Raw genomic sequence first — 24,187 nt, forward strand, 5'->3', positions numbered from 1 at the left:
GAAGAATTGAGTTGTTAGTTCAAGTGACTTTCCCTGGAGGGATTCATATTGTAAATGACAGGGCCAGAGCTACTACTTTTGTTTCTGCTTTCAGATTCAGCACTATTTCAATGTCTAAGAGGTTCGAGGATACAAATGAGAGTAGCAAGTTTTTAAAGAATTAGAATATATATTTCCTGTACATGGCCTTCAAGGGTCCAAGAACAAGTCAGATCCATCCTTAATCAAGTGCCATCTCTATTGTTCATTTGTTCCATGAACTTTTGAAGAAGTTATTATAGTCAGGAATGGGGGACACAGTGAAAGAAGAGATAAAAAAAAAAAGCTTGCTCTTATTGAGCTTAAATTCCGGTGCATGAGTAAGTCAATCAACAAGCAAATGAATAAGTGGATTATATAATTATGAGCAGTGATAAAGTAATATGGCAAGTTAATAGAAAATTAAGGCTCAGAAAATGATGGGAAGTCTAGATTAAGTGAGGTGGTGATCAGAAAGACCTATCTTGGAAAGTGATATATGAGTTGATACCTGAATGATGTGAAGGAACAAGACTGTGAAGATGTAGGAAAAGATCATTTCAAGGTGGCAGGACCATCAAAGATAAAGGATTACCAAAGATGAAGGCTCTGAGACAAAATGTTGTATAGTTAAGGATCTAGTAAGATGGCCAATGGGGGCACTGAATAAGATGATACTTGAGACAGACGGGAGTCACAGAAAAAAACTTTACATTTTAGGTTAGTTTTTTTTTCTCTTTTCTCCTGAGTGACTGCGTACATAGGATAAGGTTGAGATGTCTACTGAAAACCCAGGTAGAGATACTGAGCTAGTTGATATTAGTGGAGAACTCAGGGGAGAGGACAATTACAGAAATAAATATGTAGCAGGCATCAGCCTACAAACGTTTGTAAAACTTGGGAATCAGATAATATCATCTAGGGAATGTGTGTATGTAGAGAAAAGAGGGAAAAAGACCAACTTTTGAAAAATGTACATGTGGGGAAGAAGAGGAGTTGATGGTCATGAAAACTGTGAAGCAGCTGGTGAGGAAGGAGAAACACCAGGAAAAAATGGTTCCCCCTATTGTTCACCGTAAGATGTGGATTCAGGTGAATCACATCTTGTTTAGATTATGTCTGTCCATTGGATTGAATGGGGTTCTTTTAGGTCCCCACCTCATTGGTTCCCCGCACATCACTATGCCAAGGCCTTGCATTTGGGGAACGGAGAAGGGAGGCAGGCAACCAGAGACAGAAAGCTTTCTTTAAAGAAAAGGATGATTGAATAATCATTTAACTGATTATCTACCTCATTCCAAAAGAATTTGAGGAAGTTTCCAGAGATACAGAATATGAGTGAATATAATTAAGGACGGAAATGAGGGAAAAGGAAAATAAGTTCTGGTCAAGAATAGGACAGAATACCTCCCATAAGTTGTGAAGATTTGGCCCGAGTTAGAAGCAGAATTCACATGCAAATATAGAGCAAATGCAAATATAGAGCAGATTTCTAACTGGATAGAAATGGAGTAATTATGTCAATCTGTCTCTTTTTATTAAAAAAAAAAACTCAGAGAAGGCTTTATTACATAGTAAGGATTCAAAATTAAAATATATCCACATGATTTGGCCCTTCGCCTCCATCTCTCCTTTCAGGACAAAACTATCCTCTAATGTCACCTTCATAAAGCATGGATTTCTCTCCTGGGGACCAGGCCAGCAGATCTTCTAATGCCATTCACATGTGCCTACCTGGCTCTCGGACAGATGTTTTCCTGTAGGGTACAAAAATTGCCCAACATGACCTTTTAATTGCACCTCTATCATTGTTGTTTAAATGTTGGCATTCATTTTGTGAGCTGATTTTGCTAAGCTAATCAGTGCTCAATTCATTTCAGTGCAAACAAATAAACAATAACAACAACAAAAGACACAGAACTCCTATATTTATAGCTTGTGACTAAAATAGCACTACAAATCACAACTGTGACTAATTGTTTGCTGTCTTACATAGGACCAACACAGACTTCCTCTTCACTCTGCTTTCATCATGGTAAACAAGTGTCTTCTAGGATTTGTTTTAGAGTCAGTTTGATTTGAGAAGGCACTGGGGTTGTGTCAGTAAGCAATGAACAGAATACAGTTTCCTTTGAATAGAACTGGGATCATGCTTTGAAGAGATTGCTTTTCTGCTTCTGAAGGAAATTGGGAGAATGAATCTGGAAACTTTTTCCCCAGTTGCAAAAGGCAGAATCCAGTTGTTGAGAACCTCACATGCTTTACTTCAAAGTCTTTGGGCAATGCTTCTTTTTTTAAAGGGCCAAATTGTTGAGAATTAATTAATCAACACATAGGAGAGGTAGTTTAATGGAATGAAATGGGGTTGGCTTTGGAGGCCAAGGGTTTTGCTTTGGTATGGATTTGGAAAGGGTATGGGTATAACCAAAACTCTTTTGGGCAGAGTTGTGGCAGCCCCATGTCTCTTCTGCTTTTCAGATTCCTCTGCAGCTGAGTGTGATAATAAATAATTCATATACTATATGGCCATTGTAAGAATTCAATGAGAAATAGATGTATGAGTATTTTATAGATGATTGAGTTAGATAACAAGGAAATGTGTCTTAAAATAATGTCTCCAGCCCTAACTGGTTTGGCTCAGTGGATAGAGCGTCAGTCTATGGACTGAAGGGTCCCAGGTTTGATTCCGGTCAAGGGCATGTACCTTCATTGCGGGCACATCCCCAGAAGGAGGTGTGCAGGAGGCAGCTGGTCGATGTTTCTCTCTCATCAATGTTTCTAACTCTCTATCACTCTCCCTTCCTGTCTGTAAAAAATCAATAAAATATATTAAAAAAATAATGTCTCCATACATAGTTGACACATAACTCAGCATTAGCCTTTTATGAATTACTTTCTAGACTTTTCTGAACTCCCTATTTCAATTTTTGACATAGGAAGAAGTGGGCATTTGAATTCTATGGTTCAGAATGAATAGCAATTTCTGCTGCGACTCCAGATTTAATATTCAGCACGTTGTAGATTTGCTAAGTTTTTAAAGTTGGAGAAATTTGATCAGTGTTAAACGCCAATCCCAAAGATGGCTGCTTCCAAGCCATTTTCTTGACGGTTGACAGGGACGCAGTTTTTCACGAGGGCTTTCCTTTCAGTTTCAGGTCTTCTAGTAATTAAAGCTCTGTTCCTACAACAGACCTTCCTCTGCACTCAAGTATGTTAGCAGAATTGAGAACCAATCAGAGAATGGGTCAGAAAAATATCAGAAACTTCCCTGATTGCCCTACTGTGGGTTACCATTTGTCATCTTGATAGAAAGCCTAGGAGAAAAGGGCAGATGATAGAACTTTACTTACAAATGTGCTTATTGCTAAGATGGGTGCTCTGATGTTAAAACTGATACAAAACCTGGTCTTAAGCTGCCAAAAAATGGCAGATCTTTTTTTTTTTTTTTTCAGTAGGGTAGGCGGGCCAGAGTAGTTACTCTACCTTCTTCTCTGCTTTCTGAGGGTTTTTCAACAGTTTATGAACTCTGTCCTCATCACAATATGGTTTCATCCTTTTTACAGCTACAGTGATTCTAGCAAGTTCAGATGTGGTATATGCTTAGCCCAATACAATAAAATCTCAGCAGTATAAAGTCTGGGGGAGCAAGAGTAGAAGCAAGGAGTCCCATTAGGAGGTGAATGCAATTATCCAAAAATCTATGGCACAGCTTCCAAATTTTACTGTGTGGAGGAATCATAAAGACACCAATTGGGGAAAAGCCCAAGATTCTGCATTTCTGTGGGCTCCCAGGTGATGCTGACCCTGGGTTCTCAGAACACACTTCAAACAGCAAGGTGTGTTTGTACCTTGTTTCTACCTGTGTGCTTCTCTCCTTCAACTTGACACATTAGTTTAGTGTTTCTCTACTTGGGCTTTATATTAATTCCAACTACAGTGTTAAAAAATACCGATGTCTGACTTCAGATCTCAGAAATTCTGATTGAATTATTCTGGAAGAAGGCCCAGATACTGATAACCGTATTTTAAAAAAAGCTCTCCAGGCAAGCATTATCCTAAGTGAAATAAGCCAGTTAGACAAAGATAAGTATCACATGATCTCACTCAAATGTGGAATCTAATGAACAACATAAACTGATGAACAAAAGTAGATCCAAAGACACAGAAGCCTGGAACAGACTGTCAAACCTCAGAGGGAAGGTAGGGAAGGGTGGGTGGATGGCAAGAGATCAACCAATGAACTTGTTTACATATATGCATAACCCGGGAACACAGACAATAGGGTGGTGAAGGCCTGGGGTGGGGTGTGCGAGCAGGCTGGGAGAGGTCAATGGGGGGAAAAAAGGACATATGTAATACTTTCAACAATAAAATTAAAAAAAATAATAAAAATAAATTTAAAAAGCTCTCCAGGTAATTCTAGTGTGCAGGCAAGATTGAGACATCTGGCATTGGTTTATTTGGCTCGCTCCCAGCTTTACCTTTTGATGCTACTTTCAGGTCTTTGTTGGCACATGGAATGGTTACCCCGTTCAATGGCCCCTGAGTACTGGCCAATGGCCCTGACTTGTCCAGCAGAGAAACGAGTCATCACCCTCTTTTCATTTGGTGTCCTCAGCTCTTGGTGGTCCTAGATTATATTTATTATTTTATTTTCTCACCATTTGCTTATATGTTTACATCTCCCCCATTCAACTACACAAGGATAAAGACTGATGTGGCTCAGTGATGGAATATAGACCTATGAACCAGGAGGTCATGGTTCCATTTCTGATCAGGGCATATGCACTGGTTTTGGGCTCAATCCCCAGTGTGGGGCATGTAGGAGGTAGCTAACCATTGATTCTCTTTCATCATTGATGTTTGTATATCGCTCTCCCTCTCCCTTCCTCTCTGCAATAATATATATATCCTATATAATAAAAGGCTAATATGCAAATCGACTGAACGGTGGAATGACCAGTTGCTATGACGTGCACTGACCACTGGGGAGGCAGATGCTCAACACAGGAGCTGCCCCCTGGTGGTCAGTGTGCTTTCACAGAGGGAGTGCCGATCAGCCAGAAGCCCGATTCAAGGCTGGCAAGCACATGTGCGGTGGCGGGAGCCTCTCCTATCTCCATGGCAGTCGGACATTCCCCAAGGGCTCCTAGACTGCGAGAGGGCACAGGCCTGGCTGAGGGACCCCCCCCAAGTGCACAAATTTTGTGCACTGGGCCTTTAGTGTATATATATATATATATATATATATATATATATATATTTAACAAAATAAAGGATAAGGACTGTGTTATAATCATGTTTATTTTATCAGGCCCTGGGATAGTGCCTGGCATAGACTGCACTCTCTGTAGAGATGTAGAGAATAAATAAAACTAATTGATGCAGTGTGCTTGTGGTCTCCCAGAAGATCCCCTTAAAATTCTTTAATGAGGCATTCATGTGTGGAATGCCGGTGGTACACAGACCTGCTTCCATTTCCCACATGTGGGCAAGAAAAGCCAGATTGAGGAAAACATCGACTAAAGTAAACATCTCATAACAATCTGGCTTCCTGTATATTTGCATAGAATTGTCCTACCGAAAATTCCAGGATAACATTATTCATACCATAATGTGTAGTACTTAGTTATAGAATGTATTATTATATTACTGGGTACTTTTTTTATTTATTTATTTTTTAAATTTTATTGGGGTGACATTGGTCAACATGAACATACAGATTTCATGTGTGCATTTCTAAGTTACAAAATCTGTATATAGCACCATGTGTCCACCACCCAAAGTCAAGTCTTCTCCTGTCACCTCATATTAATACCCCCCCTCCCCCTCACCCCCCGGCAACTGCCACACTGCTGTTTGTGTTCATAAGTTTCAGTTTTATACCCCACATATGAGTAAAATCATATGGTTCTTAGCTTTTCTCTGTCTAATTTCACTTCGCATAAAGTTCTCAAAGTCCATCCATGTTGTTGTAAATGACGCTATTTCATCTTTTCTTATGGCTGAGTACTATCCCATTGTGTACATGTAGCACATCTTTATCCAGTCCTCTATCGCAAGACACTTGGGCTGTTTCCATGTCTTTGCCATGATGAAAATAATGCTGCAGTGAACATAGGGGTGCATATATCTTTGGGTGTAAATGATGTCCAGTTACATACCCAGAAGAGGAATTTTTGGGTTGTATGGTACCTCTATACTTAATTTTTTTAGGCATCACCAGACGGCTGTCCATAGTGGTTGTGCCAGTCTACATTTCCACCAGCAGTGAATGAGGGTTCCCTTTTTCCCACAACTTCTCCAACATTTGTTTTTGCTTGTCTTGTTGATAATAGCCACTCTAACAGGTACAAGGCGGTATTTCACTGTAGTTTTAATTTGCATTTCTCTAATTGCCAGTGAGATAGCACATCTTTTCATGAATCTGTTGGCTGTTTGTATGTCTTCTTGGGAGAGGTGTAGTTTCAGGTCCTCTGCCCACTTTTTGATTGGACGGTTTATTTGTTTAAATGTTAAGTTTTACGAATTCGTTATATATTTTGGAAATTAAACCTTTGTTGGAGCTACTATTTGTAAATATCATCTCCCATCTGGTTTGTTTTTTTTTGTCCATTTCTTTTGCTGTGCATAAGCTCTTCAATTTGATATAGTCCCATTCATTTATTTTTGCCTTTACCTTCCTTGCCTTTTGGGTCAAGATCATAAAATGGTCTCTACCACTCAGGACCATAAGTTTGGTACCTAAAGTTTCTTCTTTGTAACTTATAGTTCAGAGTCTTATGTTTAGGTTTTGATCCATTTTGAATGAAATTTTGTGTGTGGAAATAAACTGTAATCCAAAATCATTCCTTTGCATGTGGCTTTCCAGTTTTCCCAGCACCATTTATTGAAGAGACTACCTTTACTCCAATGTGCATTTCTGGCTCCTTTGTTGAAAATTATCTGTCCATGTACGTGTGAATTTATAGTTGGGCTCTCAATTCTGTCCCACTGATCTGTGTGTCTGTTTTGATTATCGTAGCTCTGTAGTATAATTCGAAGTTAGCATGATACCTCCAGTTTCCTTCTTTTGTTTCAGGATTGCTTTGGCTATTCTGGGTCTTTTGTGGTTCCATACAAATCTGATGGCTTCTCATTCTATTTATTTAAAAAATGACACTAGGATTTTGGTGGGGATTGCATTAAATCTGTGGATTGCTTTGGGTAATATGGCCATTTTAACTATGTTGATTCTTTTAATCCATGAACACGAAATGTTTTTCCATTTCATTGTGTCTTTTTCGATCTCTTTTAATAACACTTTGTAATTTTCAGTACATAGGTCTTTCACATTCTTTGTTAAGTTTATTTCTAGGTATTTTATTCTTTTGGTTGCTATTTCCAAAGGAATTGTTTTTTTCCATGTCTTTTCTTTTTCTTTTTTTTTTTCTCCAGTTCTTGTTGGCATTTATTTGAGTGTAAAACTTAGTGGCTATTTGTAGTTATTGGTAATTTCTTCTTTCCATTTCTTTTTCTGAAGTTATGTTGTTGGTATACAGTAAGGCAATGGATTTTTGCACATTGATTTTGTATCCTGCAACTTGGATATATTTGTTTATTGTTTTCTAGTAGTTTTTTGGTAGAGTCTTTAGGTTTTTCCATATACAGCATCATGTACTCCCCAATTTACTGGCGAGGTAACCCTTGCTTGGAGAGTTTTTAGAGTTTGGCTTGAATCACATAGCTAGTCAGTGGCAGAGCTGAGATTTTAATCAAGCATTTTGGGTCCAGAGATCATGCTCATAAATACTACCCTACAGTTCCCTGCCTGCTACAGGTGGCAGGACTAGTTGTGAAGCAAGTGGGGCTATCACACTTATTTTAACCACTTCTCCTTTTTTTGCTGTTTGTTTTTTTTCTTTTTACTGGTCATATCTCATGTTATGCTCAAAACCAGCTTACATTTTAATTTTTAAATGCTAATAAATCCCTTAAATTATCCTCTTTTGTATATTCTGTTCCTCCCTACAATCTGGATCTTCCCTATCAACTTCTAAATATCCCCCCAATGATGCCAGCCACTAACGTGAAAGGATCACTATGTAATGTCATAGAGGTGTTAATTATCACTGTAATGGCAATCACAGGACAACACACCAGTGATTCAACATGTTGCACACCATACATTTATATGATGTCATATCTCAAAAAACATTTCAATAAAAATATGAATTAAAAAAAAACACCCTTTGAAGCCCCACAATTAAAATAATACTAATATTAATAATACTAAAATAAGCCCTCTCCCAAATTTATATTCCTCTTCATTTGCCACCCTCTCTCTCCCCTTCTCTTTATTATAGTATTATATTTTATAATACCCTTTTTTCAACCCTGATTTAATCCTCAGCCCAGTGTAGCTTGACGCATATCCTTGTCATTCCATCAGACAGTTCTTACTCTGCCACTCATGACCTCCACACCATGAAACTCCTTTAACCTATTAATTTCCAGGCCACACATACTTGATATTTCAGTAGCTTCTGAGTGTTGGACATTCTCTGAAAACACTCTTTTCCTTGACTTCCATGATGCTACACTGTTTTTGTTTTTAAGATTTTTAAAATTGATTTTTAGAGAGAAGAAGGGAGAGGGAGAGAAACATCCATGTGAGAGTATGTGAGAGGCTGCCTCCTGCATGCGCCCTCATGGGAATTGAGCCCACAATGTGGGCATGTGTCCTGATCAGGAATTTAACCAGCAATCTTTCAATGCACAGGACAATGCCCAACCCAATGGGCCACACCAGCCAGGACTACCCTGCTCCATTTGGATTCTGCATCTCTGGCTGCTTATCGGTCTCCTTTTCAGGTTCATCTCATCTGCACAGCAATCATATTACAGGGTTCCTCAGCTTCTCTCCCTGGCCCTCTTCCCACCCAGTGCTGTCTTAGATAATACTCTCCACCTTAACATTTTCTTTGCCACTGTATGCAAGTTACACATCCCCTGTGAGCTCGCAATAGTCTACTTGGCGGATACTTTTGGATATTTTGGGACTCCATCAAAATTAACAGAACTGATTATTTTCCCCACCTGCCCTCAGAGTCCCGTAACTAATCATCTTCCTGGATTTTCTATCTCAGTGAATGGCACCTTCTTCCATCTAGTGATGCCTCCCACACATTCACATGTCATCTTTGACATCCTTCTGAATTTCATTCCCTTTTCCAACCATTGATAATATCTCTTGAGTACACTGACTAATGTGAAGACCATTTTAACGCCTTCTATACGTATGACAATTTGGGGGCATTTGATTTTTTTTTTCTTCTCACATTCTGAGTGTCAAATGATTAGTCAAGCCTCGGTAGTTCTTCTGAGGCCCTAAACAATGTGTACTTGAAGCTTTAACTCTTGAGTACTTTTCAAATTCTAAGTTCACAAAGCCATGTCAGTCATCTACATGCGGACTCTGATCTTCACAGTCACTGTTTTCCTCGCTACAGAATTCAATTTTCTCTCTAACGTGCAACCCAAACTCTGTGCACACCATTCTCTCCTCCAGTTGATGAGCTGGTTCAGGGGGAGAGAGAGAATACAGAGACCAGAGCTTTCCCCTTCGTTTCAGGAGTCTCATTAGGTCTACATTTGACTCTGTTGGTAAGTGCTCTAGTCTGCCTTCTCCTTTTCTCTTTCTTGGAGGTTTCTGAGGGTATGTAATGATTTGTCAAGCATTTCAGTCTTGCCAGTTGCTGCTCCCCTTCTCTCCCCTGCTTGGCACACACCGTATGCAGACTCACACATCTCTGAGAGCAGGTTCCTCGCCGCCTCTTACCTGAGTGGGAACAGATGCTCACTGCCGAAATCAGCTTCAGATGGATGCACAGGGAATAATCATCCTTCTGAAGATGGGCTCCCCGTGGTAAGCCAGCAGAACACATTCAGATTAGAGCTGAATAAATGAAAATGAGGAGTGCCGCGAGAGGGGGCCGCGCATTGAAAGGATGAACACCCACTGAATGTAGGAGAACCAATGCTGCAAGTCACTTCGGTGATGTAGCTCAGCCTTTTTGTTTTTCAGGTGAGAAAACACAGGCCCAGACCAGAGAGTAGAGATCATCTGCTTCTGTAGCAAAAGTAGCTATTACAGGGGCAAGAATCATCTGCTTTCCAGACCTACTTGGAGACCAGCTGATAAGCTCTTCTGACATTGCCTACTTTGCTGGCTGAATACTGCCTATCCTATTGATAATCAATCAATCTCTCTCCTTTCCTCTCCCTCCCCCTCATAGTCCACCTCTGCTGCCATCTTGGACCCACCCCCAAGAGTGTATCAATTTAAAAGACATTTTTGGGGGGATGGTAGAACAAAATATAAAGGGACAAATAGGTGTCAAAGACTGCTAATAAGCTGCTACCAACTTTTTGCCATATTCAAAGACAGTGGAGAAGATTTTGGCTGAACCACTGTCTCCGTAGGTGGAGGAAGGGGTGGTTAGTTTTGAGCCATCCTTGTTCTAAGCTATCTGTACATAGATCCTTCTTTACAGTGACTGAATTCACTTATGTTCTGTAGGTGCCCCCTAGAACCTAATGCTTCCTTTTCTTAAATATATTTTTATTGCTTTGCAAGAGGAAGGGAGTGGGAGAGAGATGGAAACATCAATGATAAAGAGAGAATCATTGATTGGCTGCCTCCTCCATGCCCCACACTGGGGATTGATTCCCACAACCTGGGCATGGCATGTGCCCTGACCGAGAATGGAACCATGACCTCCTGGTTCATGGGTCAGTGCTCAACCACTGTGCCACACCAGCTGGACCTTACTGTCATCTTGACTTTGGACCTCTGGCTGCCACAACTGTGAGAGAATAAATTTGTGTTAAGTCACCCAATTTTGTGGCAATTTGTACAGCAGCCCCAGGTAACTAATGCGATGTCTAAATGAAAATCTCTCTCTACAATGTTTTTATCCCTGGCTCCTGCCAAACGGGTGCTGACCCTTGACTCTCCTCCCGAACTGTATGCAGGGCCATTATGCAGGAGCTGAAATGAATTCATCCTTTTACCATTTCTCCTGGAATTTTTCAAACCCTATAGTCAGTTTGACCAGTGAGGATTTGAGCACATGGTTGGGAAGAACAAGGCAGTCCCAGGGTGCACCCTTTCAGCATAACTTCTGATTTATCAGTCAGTCAAAGTGCCCTGCAGGATGCTGTGCCTACAAGGCTGCTGCCAGTATTTGCGGGGATGACAGCAGCGAGAGCAGAGTGGGCCTCTGGTTTGGATTGCACAGTCGGGTGCATCTTTAATCACCGGGGAGTGACAACACTGTCAATATGTGCTCCTCTTTCTTTGACAACAGCTTTATTCCTCTTAATAGAATCAGAGTTGTGAGTTCACCAGATATGATGGGCCTGTACATCGTGGCATGAAACAGAAACAACATCTATTGCAGTAGCCCACCTTGTTTCTTAATAGGAATGGCAATTACCCAGACAAAGTGTTTTCATGCTGAGAAAATGCAGGCGTGGAACCATAAAATGCTGTCTGTTCTGTCTCGCCCACACGCCTTCTTCAATCATGGCCCTAAACAAACCACCCTCCAAATAGCATGTTTGCATAAGTGCCCGCAACTCTTCATGATGATGAGTGACTTTTATAGTGGAGGCTTTGAATCAGGGGGCTTCAGCAGAGGACTAGCAAAGGCTTGGTTTAACCCAAGCCTGAGAAAAAGGTAGGCCCTGGAATGCATGCAACTATGCAGAAGCTTAAGCGTTTAAATGCGTAACATCAGGGAAACGTTCTCACTTTCAGCTTGACAATTTCTTACATAATAGTGCACCTCTCAGCTTTCCCATTGGGGTATTTTCATGCTGCCACTCTCAGTTTAGGTGCTACTAATATTTATTAAATGTCTATAACCTCCCAGACAATGTTAAGTGAATTATGTACTTTATTTTATTAAATCCTAAAATAACAATGGGAGGGCAAGAATTATCCCAGTGGAGCAGAAACTAAGCAACGAAGGCTTAGAAAAATTGCTTGGCCCAAATTACAGCCTGAATAAATCTCAGAGCTAGGAATTTCAGCTCTGGTCTTTAGCCCCCAATTTATTTATTTTTCCATTCTGTTGTTTAATAAATTGAATTGGTCAGGTATTTCTTAATATGACTTAAAGACCATTGTGTATAAGTACAGGTGTTCTTGATGGGCATAATTTCACAGCCTTTCCCAAGGCAGTAACTGTAGAGAATGAGGACTTCAGAGGAAGTTGTAGTAGATCATTATGTATAGGGAGATTTAATTTTATTTAAAAAATGCCTTTCAAACTGCAAGCATTTGATTTTTAATGTGCTAATTTTAATTTAAGTTTAATTAATGCTGCTGAGCTTGGTAAACTTAAAGAACTTCAAATGACACCCCGGAAGCCCTGAAATATCCTTTTTACTTGTTGAACCTGCCTTTTGGCTGAATCTCAGCTCATGCCTAAACAGAAATTGCTTACTCTTTGCTCTTTCCGAATCCATGCTATCATTTAGCCGTTTGTTATATGAAATCCAATTTTTAATTGAATCTTTGTCCAATACTTTATCAGAGAGAGAGATGAGCTCTGTGATCATTCATTATTTTAAATAGTGCGGCTGAGTGCCTCGGAGTCCTGCCTTCCCTAGTTAATCGCCAGTCTGTGCCGCTTTGAAGGTTAGCTCTGATTCATTGCTCATCTTGCTGCTGGTATCACCATTGGTGTGTGAGGGAGGGATGAAGGAATTTTGCTATAGTAGCCTGGACAGACTTAGGCAGGAAGATAGAGGTCGTGCAACCACTGGAGACAAGATGAGATGAGGATTCTCTCCCCACTCCTACCTGTGCAAATTAGTGTTGAGGAAAAAGTCCTGGAAGCTTGGTGTCTGTAGGAAACCTAATCAGAGTACGCCGGATATTCAAGGCCAATTTGCCATACGCATGTGTAAAGGCAATAACACAGCAATTTTACCGTACACAATGCGCAGGCGTGCCTTTCTATAACCCAAAGATTGATATCACTATTTGGCACGAAGTCTCTTTTGTCTAAGTTGATATAAAGATGTGTGACTGACCAGGCAGTGCATAGCTGCTTCGAAGGGCTACTTTGAAGAACTGGTTTGTTTGTTTAATAGCGCCTTGTTAGCAATGGCTGCTTAGTCTACAGTAAAGTCTCTCCCATATGTCTACGACTACTCATCTCTTCTTCCAAACCCCAGTGTCGATGCAGGTACAGTTCCTGGAAGGGGAACTGTAGACCCAACAGTGTCTAATCCTCCAAAGGATTTAACATGTCAAAGCTGAACTCCAGGAAATCTCCCTTAGACGCAAAGTTGCTCCACCTACATTTCCCCCCATCTCTGTTGATTGCAAGTCCATCTCTTAATTGTCCAGTGTGAAAATGTCTACGTGGACTCCTCTCTTTATTACATATGACATGTCCACTCCACCAGATAATACTACTGTTTCTACCTTGAGAATTTATTCAAAATCCAAGCATTTCTTACATCCTCCACTATAACGCCCAGGTCCAAGTCACTATCATCTTAAGCATGAATTATTTTAATAGCTTCCTAACTGGCCACCCCACTTCAGCCCTTGCTCCCCCATAGTCTGTTCTCAACAGAACAGCCCGAGTGATCCCTTTAAAACACAAATCAGATAATGTCCTCCTTCCATTTCAAAGCCTACAATGGCGTCCCCATTTCATTCATAGGGAAAAGGAAGGTCCTGGTATCTTATAGTAGAAGTAATGGCTATGTCACTGTAACTGTTATTTCTGACACAAGTTAATCATTTACTTATTATACAAAATAAAACAATAGGTATTCTTTCAGAAACCCTTTACATTTTATGGTGAAAAACAAGGATAGGTAGAATGGTACCTAAAGGGTGAAAAAAATTATTGTCAACTCAACAAGCAAGTATTGAGCAGTTGTCATAAATAAAACAGCATGTTAGATAAGCTGGGGATTAAAAGGCATGGTCCAATCCTCTAGGGGCTCATACAGGTACATATTCATTCAGATGCACGACAGAAGCGCTCATAAAAGTCAGACTGTGATATATGCTTTGGTAGAGGTCCAAGTATAGAGTAGGAATATGAGAATGAGTTCTGATTTAAATAGAGTTATGAAATTTGGGTAAGTTTTAGAGTTGTGGTAGAGTGTGGGAGTTGTTGCTGGAGAAAAACATAGCATAGGACGATGAATATAGTATTGAGTAGGTTGTGTGTAGGGCACAGGTAGAGACAGATGACACAGGACCTAAAAAGGCTGAGGATTATTGACACAGGATCTTGAATGTCAAGCCAAGAACTTTGAATGCTTTCCTTTATTCCAAGGGGAATTATTAAAAGTGTTAAGGGAATGCCTTAATGACTTTACAGCTTTAGCTTAATTAATCCAATTATAATTTTTGAATAGCCAATCTGTTCTAGATATTTTGATATATATAAAAAGCACTTAGGCCATTTGACAAAATAAAATTCCAGGGTCTATGTTGGATATGAGCTGGTAGATATGGCATTGATTCCAGATATTCACACTTAACACAAGCCCATCAGTGAATCTGTGGGAAGTTAGCGTATACAAAGCTGTTGAAGAATTCTCCACTAGCGCATGTATGTTAACATTTCAGTTTAGTTTAGTTTCTATTCCTAGTCTGCAAAGCTATCTATCTATCTATCTATCTATCTATCTATCATCTATCTATCTATCATCTACCTACCTAACTATCTATAAAATATAGACACAAACACTTACCTTTGGCCAGATCATCCAGAAGTGTGACAGATATCTTGAAATTTCACTTCTTATATGCAGATCCCAAGAACAAGCTCATTCTTGTAAACATATTAAGAAACAACAACATTTATTTAGTACTATCATTTAAGGGGTAAATCATTATCAAATTCTTCCAATGAGCCTACCCAGTGTATCTCTGGTTGACCTATGAAACAAGAGGTCATGGTTAGATTCTGGTCAGGACACATGCCTAGGTTGCAGGCTCAATCCCCAGTAGGGGGTATGCAAAAGGCAGCCGATCAATGATTCTCTCTCGTCATTGATGTTTCTGTCTCTCTCTCCCTCTCTCTTCTTCTCTGAAATCAATAAAAAATGTATTTAAAAAATTCTTCCAATTATTCCCAAATATATTTTATAACATATTTTAAAACCCAAGGCCCAATCAAGCTTTATTTATTACACTCTCCATCCCAGAGCCTCTCCTCTGCTCCCCTCTGTTTATCATAAAATGGAATAATTTGAGGAGTCCATATGAAAATTTTTATATTCTGGATTTTTTATTTTCACATGATTAGTTTCAAATAAAATACAATTCTAAGAATAATGCCACAAAAATGATGTGTACTGTCTATTGCATCCCATCAGGAGGTACATAATGTCAGGCCATCCAACAAAGATAAATATAGCCACAGAGATAAAAGAATGTATTCAAATAAATATTAAACACTAGAGGCCAGATGCACGAAATTCGTGCAAGAGTAGGCCTTCCCAGCCCCGGCTGCCTCGGCCCTGACAGCCCCAGCTTCATCAGGAAGGTAGTCCAGAAGGTCGTTCATATGGTCGTTCTGCTGTTCGGCCGATTTGCATATTGCACTTTTATTATTATAGACAACACTTTGATGGTACTCCCTGAGTGGAATATATTCTCAGGACAAAAAGAACTACTGAAATTTTTTGAACGTTACTTTGCAGGTCTTGTTGTTAGTGGTTTTGGCTTTTTTAAAAATATATTTTATTGATTTTTTACAGAGAAGAAGGGAGAGGGATAGAGAGTTAGAAACATTGATGAGAGAGAAACATCAATCAGCTGCCTCCTGCACGCCCCCTACTGGGGATGTGCCAGCTACCAAGGTACATGTCCTTGACCGGAATCGAACCTGGGACCCTTGAGTCCACAGGCCAATGTTTCATCCACTGAGCCAAACCGGTTAGGGTGGTTTTGGCTTTTTAATTGTTACACTGTTTTTGTATTTATTGTGGGACTAAGAAAATGAGTAAATGTGTTAATTATTTTATAGAAATTTATTTCATGATCCCATCTTTTTTCACTATTTAAAAAAGGAAATACAAATAAGGATCACGGATGGTTTTGAACATGAATTTGAAGTATTAACAGGAACTCATGATTAACAGAAAAGGGTATCTAGGAAGCAGTGACACTGAACTACCTGTTAGCACACTTATATTCTAGTTATTGCTTTCTAAATACCATTTCTCACTTTTAGTATCAGAATTCCTCAGGGAAACTGCTAATTTTAGGAAAAGTGCAGGTTGTAGCTAGAATGTCCTTTTGCCCTAGAGCAAGAAAATGCTCCACATATTAATGAGGTGATGTCAAAAGAATATGTGCTCACAAAAGTTGGCTTGAAGGAAATTTAGTTGCCCCAATTTGGGATAATTAGAGTCTCAAATGAATCATGATGGCAATAGATTATAACGCAATTTAAAAAAATACCCGTGACTCTACAGTAATGTATGCCCCTCCAAAATACTAGTAAAGAGGGAAAAGAAAGGCATTCTTGTAGAGAATGCCAGTTGTGATGAATTGGAGATTAAATTCTTTGTTCCTTTCTCCATTTGGAGGTAAGCTTACTCTGTGACTGTATTTTTTATTTTATTTTTTTAAACTTCTGCAATTATTAGTTTATTAGTGTCATCCAGGACTCAGATGTTACAGTATTCCTCCTGAAATTACATAAACAAATGAAAATGAAAATATCCAAGTCAAAATTATATAACAAAACAGCACTCTATCACAAAAGTGTGCACACGCTCTGTGACTGTTTAATTGAAAGCATGTGGTAGAAGGAATATAGTGTCAGCTCTCAGTCTCAACTTTAAGAGAACTGGACACTTCTGCTTTCTTATTCTTGGAGCTTTGGTTCTTTGCATGATCATGCTCCCTTTTCAGACCCAGTCACCATGCTCTGAGAATCCCAAGCCACACAGAGGCTAAATTTTGGGACACTGGTCAACAGCCCTGGGTGAGCTCCTAGCAAATGCCCAACTTCAACTACCAGCCAAGTGAATCAACCATAAGTTCCAGCTCAATCAAACTTTTGCACGACTCCACCTAAGATAATGTCACGTGGAGGGAAAGAACCACACACCAGTCAATTCACAGAATAGTGACAGATAATAAAATAATTGTTTTAAGCCATTCCATTTTGGCATGGTTTGTAATGCAGCTAGAGATAACAAAGACAGTGGCTAATGCTCCTAGAAGGTATGTTAGCATCACTTGGTATACCCCAATATAATAATGGACTCAGGCAAGGATATTGAATGGATGCTAAAGATATTGGGAAAGTTGCCTTAAATAATGTGTTCTCATCTAAGTACTTGCTATGTGTTAATTACCATTTATTCAAATGTTCTTTTAAACCTCTCAGTAAATGTTGGGCCTTGGCGTGTGTGGTTAATATTAACTATTATCTATCATTGAGCCCAAAATACAGTAAATTCTCAATAAGCACTTATAAAATAAATGAATATAAACCTATGGAAAGGAAAGAATTGAATGTAAAATTACAAAGGACATTACTTTTATTTTTACTTATTTTTTATTTTTATTTTTTTAAAATATATTTTATTGATTTTTTACAGAGGAAGGGAGAGGGATAGAGAGTTAGAAACATTGATGAGAGAGAAACATCAATTCAGCTGCCTCATGCACACTCCCTAGTGGGGATGTGCCTGCAACCAAGGTATATGCCCTTGACCGGAATCAAACCTGGGACCCTTTAGTCCGTGGGCCAACACTTTATGATGCTCTATCCACTGAGCCAAACCGGTTAGGGCAGGACTTTAGTTTTAAAAGACTATTCTCTGTTTAATCCTACTTCCCAGTGATAACCATTTATTTCAAAGAGGAGGAAGAGGAGGAGGAGGAGGAGGAGGGGGAGGTGGAGGAGGGGGAGGAGGAGGAGGAGGAGGAGGAGGAGGAGGAGGAGGAGGAGGAGGAGGAGGAGGAGGCCTCATATCCGCAGGGGAGGATAGAATCTTAAAACTGTATTTGTACAGATCCTTTCTTAACAATAAAAGACACATTACAAACTATCTGTGTATTTTGGGCAATTCATGTATCTTGGTGTCATGTGAATAGCACTGAACTCTGAGTGAGAGCTTTGTATTCTAGACCAGGTTTCATTCCCTTACTCTCCCTATGACCAATAACCAAGTCACTGGTCATGGACTTCCACATTGCTTCAATTTTAATGTAGAGCAAATAGGAGAATGACATGGGAGAATACGTTAGCCCAGAGAGGAAAAAACATTGAAGTAAACATTTTTTGGAACATTATATATGCTGACCAGATGAGACAAAGGGAGAAGAAAGAAGGCTGAGAAGGTATGGAGATAAATAAGATATACAGCTAATATTTAAGAGATATTAAAATAATAGGAGAGGAGAAACTAAGATGGCGGCATAGATAAACACCGGGAAATAGTCGCCTCCCACAACAATTGAGAAATATCCCAAAGGACGGAGCAAACATCGTCCAGAACAACAGGAAGGCTGGCTGAGTGTAATTTCTACAACTAGAAGAAAAGAAATGCACGCTGAGAGCCAGAGGAGCTGCGGAGGCTGAGTGCAGAGGTACGGCGGCGGCTCGCGCGCCGCGCGGAAAGGGGGTGGCACCTGAGGACGCCGCTGTCTTTTTGAATCACAAGCTCCCGACTTCTCTGAACTCCGGTTCCGGGAAGTCTCTGGGGACCCAGGTCTCATACAGGGAGAGGCTGGTCTGTCAGGCGGCAGCGGGCGAACTTGAGGGCGGATTTCCCTCAGAGGTGCTTGCAGCCGTTACCAGGACACTGAGACGCGCGACTCCGGGCACGGGCGCAGAGAATCAGCCATAGCTTCTTTCTCTGCCCTTTTGACTCCCTGAGACCCCGCCCCACCCAGGCTGCGGCAGAGGCTTTTGCATGTGAATGTACCTAACTACAGCCCAGACAAGCAGACCCGGAACTTCCAAGAGAAGGCCCAAGGCCCCACAGCGGCTTGCATTGCTTCACAGCTGAGCCTCTTCCTGGCGGCTCCGGCTGTGTGGCCTCAGGCAGGGGCTGAATTAGCACCTCCTTAGATCCAGGAGCCACTGTGCCCAGTGGTCAGAGGGGGACCATTCTCCCACTTCAGACACAGCTGCTTCCCACAGCCAATTGGCCTGGAGGTCAATTCCTCCCAGTGATCCTACAACAACCAAGGCACCAAGAGTGCACCAAGAGTGTCCACCCCAGGTAACTGGGGAGGCTGAGCCACTGGGCCCTACAGGACACCTGGCGTGCAGGGCCACTCTATCAACACAGGGAAGCAGCCAAAATGCGGAGACAAAGAAACAGGTCACAATTGGCAGAAACGGAGGAGGGCAGATGACTGGATATAGAGTTCAAGGCCACGTTTATAAGGTTTGTCAAGAATTTTATGGAAACCGCCGATAAATTTAATGAATCCCTCAAGGAGTATAGTGAGACCATGGAGGACATGAAAAAGGACCAACTAGAAATTAAGCATACACTGACTGAAATAAAGAATAATTTACAGAGATCCAACAGCAGACAAGAGGATCCCAAGAATCAAGTCAAAGATTTGAAATACAAAGAAACAAAAAATACCCAACCGAAAAAGAAAAAAGAAAAGAGATTCAAAAAATATGAAGATAGTGTAAGGAACCTCTGGGACAACTTCAAGCGTACCAACATCAGAATTATAGGGGTACCAGAAGGAGAGAGAGGGCAAGATATTGAAAAACTTTTTGAAGAAATAATGACAGAAAACTTCCCCCACCTGGTGAAAGAAATGGACTTACAAGTCCAGGAAGCGCAGAGAACCCCAAACAAAAGGAATCCAAAGAGGACCACACCAAGACACATCATAATTAAAATGCCAAGAGCAAAAGATAAAGAGAGAATCTTAAAAGCAGCAAGAGAAAGACAGTCAGTTACCTACAAGCGAGTACCCATCCGACTGTCAGCTGATTTCTCAACAGAAACCATGCAGGCCAGAAGAGAGTGGCAAGAAATATTCAAAGAGATGAATAGCAAGAACCTGCAACCAAGATTACTTTATCCAGCAAAGCTATCATTTAGAATGGAAGGTCAGATAAAGAGCTTCACGGATAAGAAAAAGCTAAAGGAGTTCATCACCACCAAACCAGCATTATATGAAATGCTGAAAGGTATTCTTAAAGAAGAGGAAGAAGAAAAAGGAACTCTTACCATTTGCCACAGCATCGATGGAACTGGAGAGCGGATAAATACCACAAGATCTCACTTATTTGTGGAATATAATGAACAACATAAACTGATGAACAAGGACTGATCCAGAGACGGAGAGGCTTTGATTGGACTGTCGGGCCTTGGAGGGAAGGTAGGGGAGGGTGGGGGCAAGGGGGAAGGATCAACCAAAGGACTTATATGCAAGCATATAGGCCTAACCAATGGACACGGACAACGGGGGGGGGGGTGAGGGGATGAGCGGGGGGGGGGGTAGAGGGTACACATATGTAATATCTTAATCAATAAAAAAAATATTAAAAAAATAATAATAGGAAAGATGATCACATATTTCAAAAAATACAAAGTAGTGAACAAAATGAAACTTGGGGAAATTCAGAGTGATCCAAACATGGAAAAAGGCTCTATCCTGTCCTAGATATGTGATTAATGTTAAAAAAACAGGTAGACAAATTACTAGTTCTTAAATCCCACCACTTGGTCATGATCTACATTAGAATGCCATAAATTACATGACTTTCAAGAGTAGTTGGTTATATTGATAATATATGTCATAGACCAGGCTGGATAGTACTTTGTAATTCAGGATATTCAAAATATAAAGTGGCCATGAGTGGGTTCAGTTTATTAGTAATGGACAGTTAATATAGATGTATGTATCACATGTATGTATAATGCCTGTCTTTTAGAGGGTGGCATTTGGAGATAACAATGACAAATGAACAAACAAGAATATAGGGTGGGGCAAAAGTAGATTGACAGTTGTGAGTAGGCAAAACACAGAATTTATCCTTATATTATTATTTATTAGCTATTATATTATTTTCCATACTAACAGCTACAAACCTACTCTTGCCCACCCTGTATATTCCTGCAGTGATTGAGTCTTGCATAGTGAGGTGTGCGGGAGTGGAGGAGAAAGAAAGTCCTGATTGGCCAACCATCATTGATCCTTTCTTTCTATTGTCACTGACACTGGTCCAATTGGAAAAGAGTAATCATTAGCTGAATTCCAGCCCACTTCTCTCATGCTATGTTTGACTAATTGTGGAGTAGCAAATACCCAAGTGAAACTTTCATGGTTAATTGGTGGGTTAATGAGCCCACTGAAATCACTTTAATTAATTCCCCTTGTTATGCTAACAAGAGAGACAGGGCTAGGTATGAGCATTTGCATTAGAGATGTTGGAAATTGTTACACTGACTAACACACAGATGACACCAGAAGAATTATTATATGCCCTCTGTGGTTAGAATCTTTTTAAGATAATCGACCATTAAATAGTTGTCAAAATGTGGATTTCATATGAGCAAAATTTATTTCATCTTGTCCATGAACTAAATTAGGTGTTCTGTTGCAATCCAACAGCTCAATCAATTTCTCAGTCACCCAGACTTGAAGTACTGCATGTCATATTTACTCCTCCTATTACAAGTCAGTCATGCAAAGCAAAAATATGAACAATTGTTTATTGAGAACTGAGCATTGTGCATTATCTGTATTACTTATCTACTTTTATCCTGGCAAAAAGGGGTCAAATATATGTTGATAGAAGTTTTGACTTGGGGTGGTGAACACACAATGCAATATACAGATTATGTATTATAGAATTACATACTTGAAACCTATGTAATTTTACTAATCAGTGACAACACAATAAATATAATAAAAATAAAATAATAAGTATTGGGAAAATACTCTGAAGTATCATTAGCCTATTATATAGATGAGGAAAGACAGATGAAGGTTATGTGGCATGTTGATTATTTTCCAATTATATTAATAAAAATTTAACAAAAAGATGGTTCTATTAAATATGTATTTACGCATTTTAATTTATGCATGCACACATATATAAATATATATATGCAGAGAGCAGAAAGTATGTATTACAATATAAGTGTACAGTGGGAAATTTTAGAGCTCAAGTTGTCCAGCTTTTTCAATACATGTTTAATTGGAAGGAGATCAGATAGTTCAAAGAATCCAAACCAAATCTAAGAAATCAGGCTTGGCAAAATAACAAAAACAAAACAAAACAAAAAACCCAAAACAATCAAGATTCTATGGAGAGAGTAAGTTGGGCATTCTCACTAACTTGGGGGTTCTGAGTACCAGGGCCAGGGAATTCTTATTTACTTCTTTGAAAATATTTTAAAAACAATTAAATTTTAAATTAAAACACAGAACACAAATGTAAGTGACACAAAACAAATGTAAAATATATAGCATATGGATTACCAAGTAAATACCTTTGTAAATACCTCACAGCCATTCCTAGAAACCTCTTTGATATTCTCTTTCCCTCTACGTCTGAACCTATCCCCACCTCAAATGTAATCACTACTGCAGTTTTATATCATTCATGTCCTTGAATTTCTTTACAGTTTTCTTCATCCACATGTGCATCTCTAGACACCATAGTTGTTTTTCTCATTTTAAAATATGTATGTTTAAGTTTTTAAATTTACAGGTTCCTTCTTTATCCCTTTCTTTTGCTTAAGATGTGTTTGTTGAAGAAGTGGGTCCATTTGACCTGTGGGGTTTCCCAAAGTTGGGTTTTGCTGATTGCATACTTACAGCATAGTGCACCATGTTGTTATTTAAATTAAGCTATTCTATATGACATCTCTATCTCATTTCTTCCACAATGAGAATCTGGTTCTCAAGGACACAGGGGGTAATGATATTCAAATATAATATAATTATCATTTACTCAAATTATGTGTACACAGTCCACAGCAACAATACTACAACTGCTATTGGCATTTAGCTGAAAAAGCATACTGAGTTGCATGTCAAAATATATATTGCATACGCATGTACACAGGCCCCATATTATAAAACAGATGACTCTGATTCTCATTAGCGTCTTAGTCCCTTCAGACTGCTATAACACAAATGCCATATACTGGGACATTTATAAAGAACAGAAACTTATCATCCACAGTTTTGGAGGTTGGAGAGTCTGAGATGAAGGCCCCATCAGATTCAGTGTCTGGTGAAAGTTCACTTTTTGGTTCATAGACTCCTTATAAGGGTACTAATCACATTCATGAGGGCTTCACCCTTATGATTAAATTACCTCCAAGATTCTCCCAGAGAATTTTGATGTACTTCTTTGAAAAGGTCCTACTTCCTAATATCATCACTTTTGGAGTTAGGATTTTGCCATATAAATTGTAGGGGTACACAGACATCTAGGTCCTAACAGTTACTGTACCCAGATCAAGGTCAAGATTTTTGGACTTCCACCCTTCTAGGTCTTAATGATCCTTAGTCAGTCAGTATTTTAAAAGCTGTGGACTCGCCTAGCCAGTTTGGCTCAGTGGATAAGGCGTCTGCCTGAGGACCAAAGGGTCCTGGGTTCAATACTGGTCAAGGGCACTGGTCAAGGGCACATACCTTGGTTGCAGGCTCCTCTCTGGCCCAGGCCCTGGTTGGGGAGTGTGCAGGAGGCTACCAATTGATGTGTTTCTCTCTGTCTCTCCCTCCCTCTTCCACTTTCTCTGAAATATCAATGGAAAAGTATCCTTGGGTGAGGATTAACAAAAATAACATAAATAAATAAAATAAGAGCTGTGGACTAAAATTTAAAGTTAAACACCACTAACATACCATATACAATAGAAGATGAAAGGGAAGTTGGCTTTAATATATAAGTATATATTTTGACATGCAACTGAATACACTTTTTAAGCTAAATGCCAGATGATTAAATGTTAAAAATAATAGTTAGCTGAGCTCAATGTTTCCATTATAGAATGAAATTTTACAATATAGGAACAAATCTTAAGTATTACCACAAATTTAAATATTATCGAACTTTGAATATTAACCTTTTAGTGGTTAAATTTGTAACTTTGGTATTATGGTGAGAGACAATTATTTCTCAGC

Source organism: Myotis nattereri (genome assembly GCF_964212035.1).
Source record: "Myotis nattereri genome assembly, chromosome: 16".
Lineage (NCBI taxonomy): Eukaryota > Metazoa > Chordata > Mammalia > Chiroptera > Vespertilionidae > Myotis > Myotis nattereri.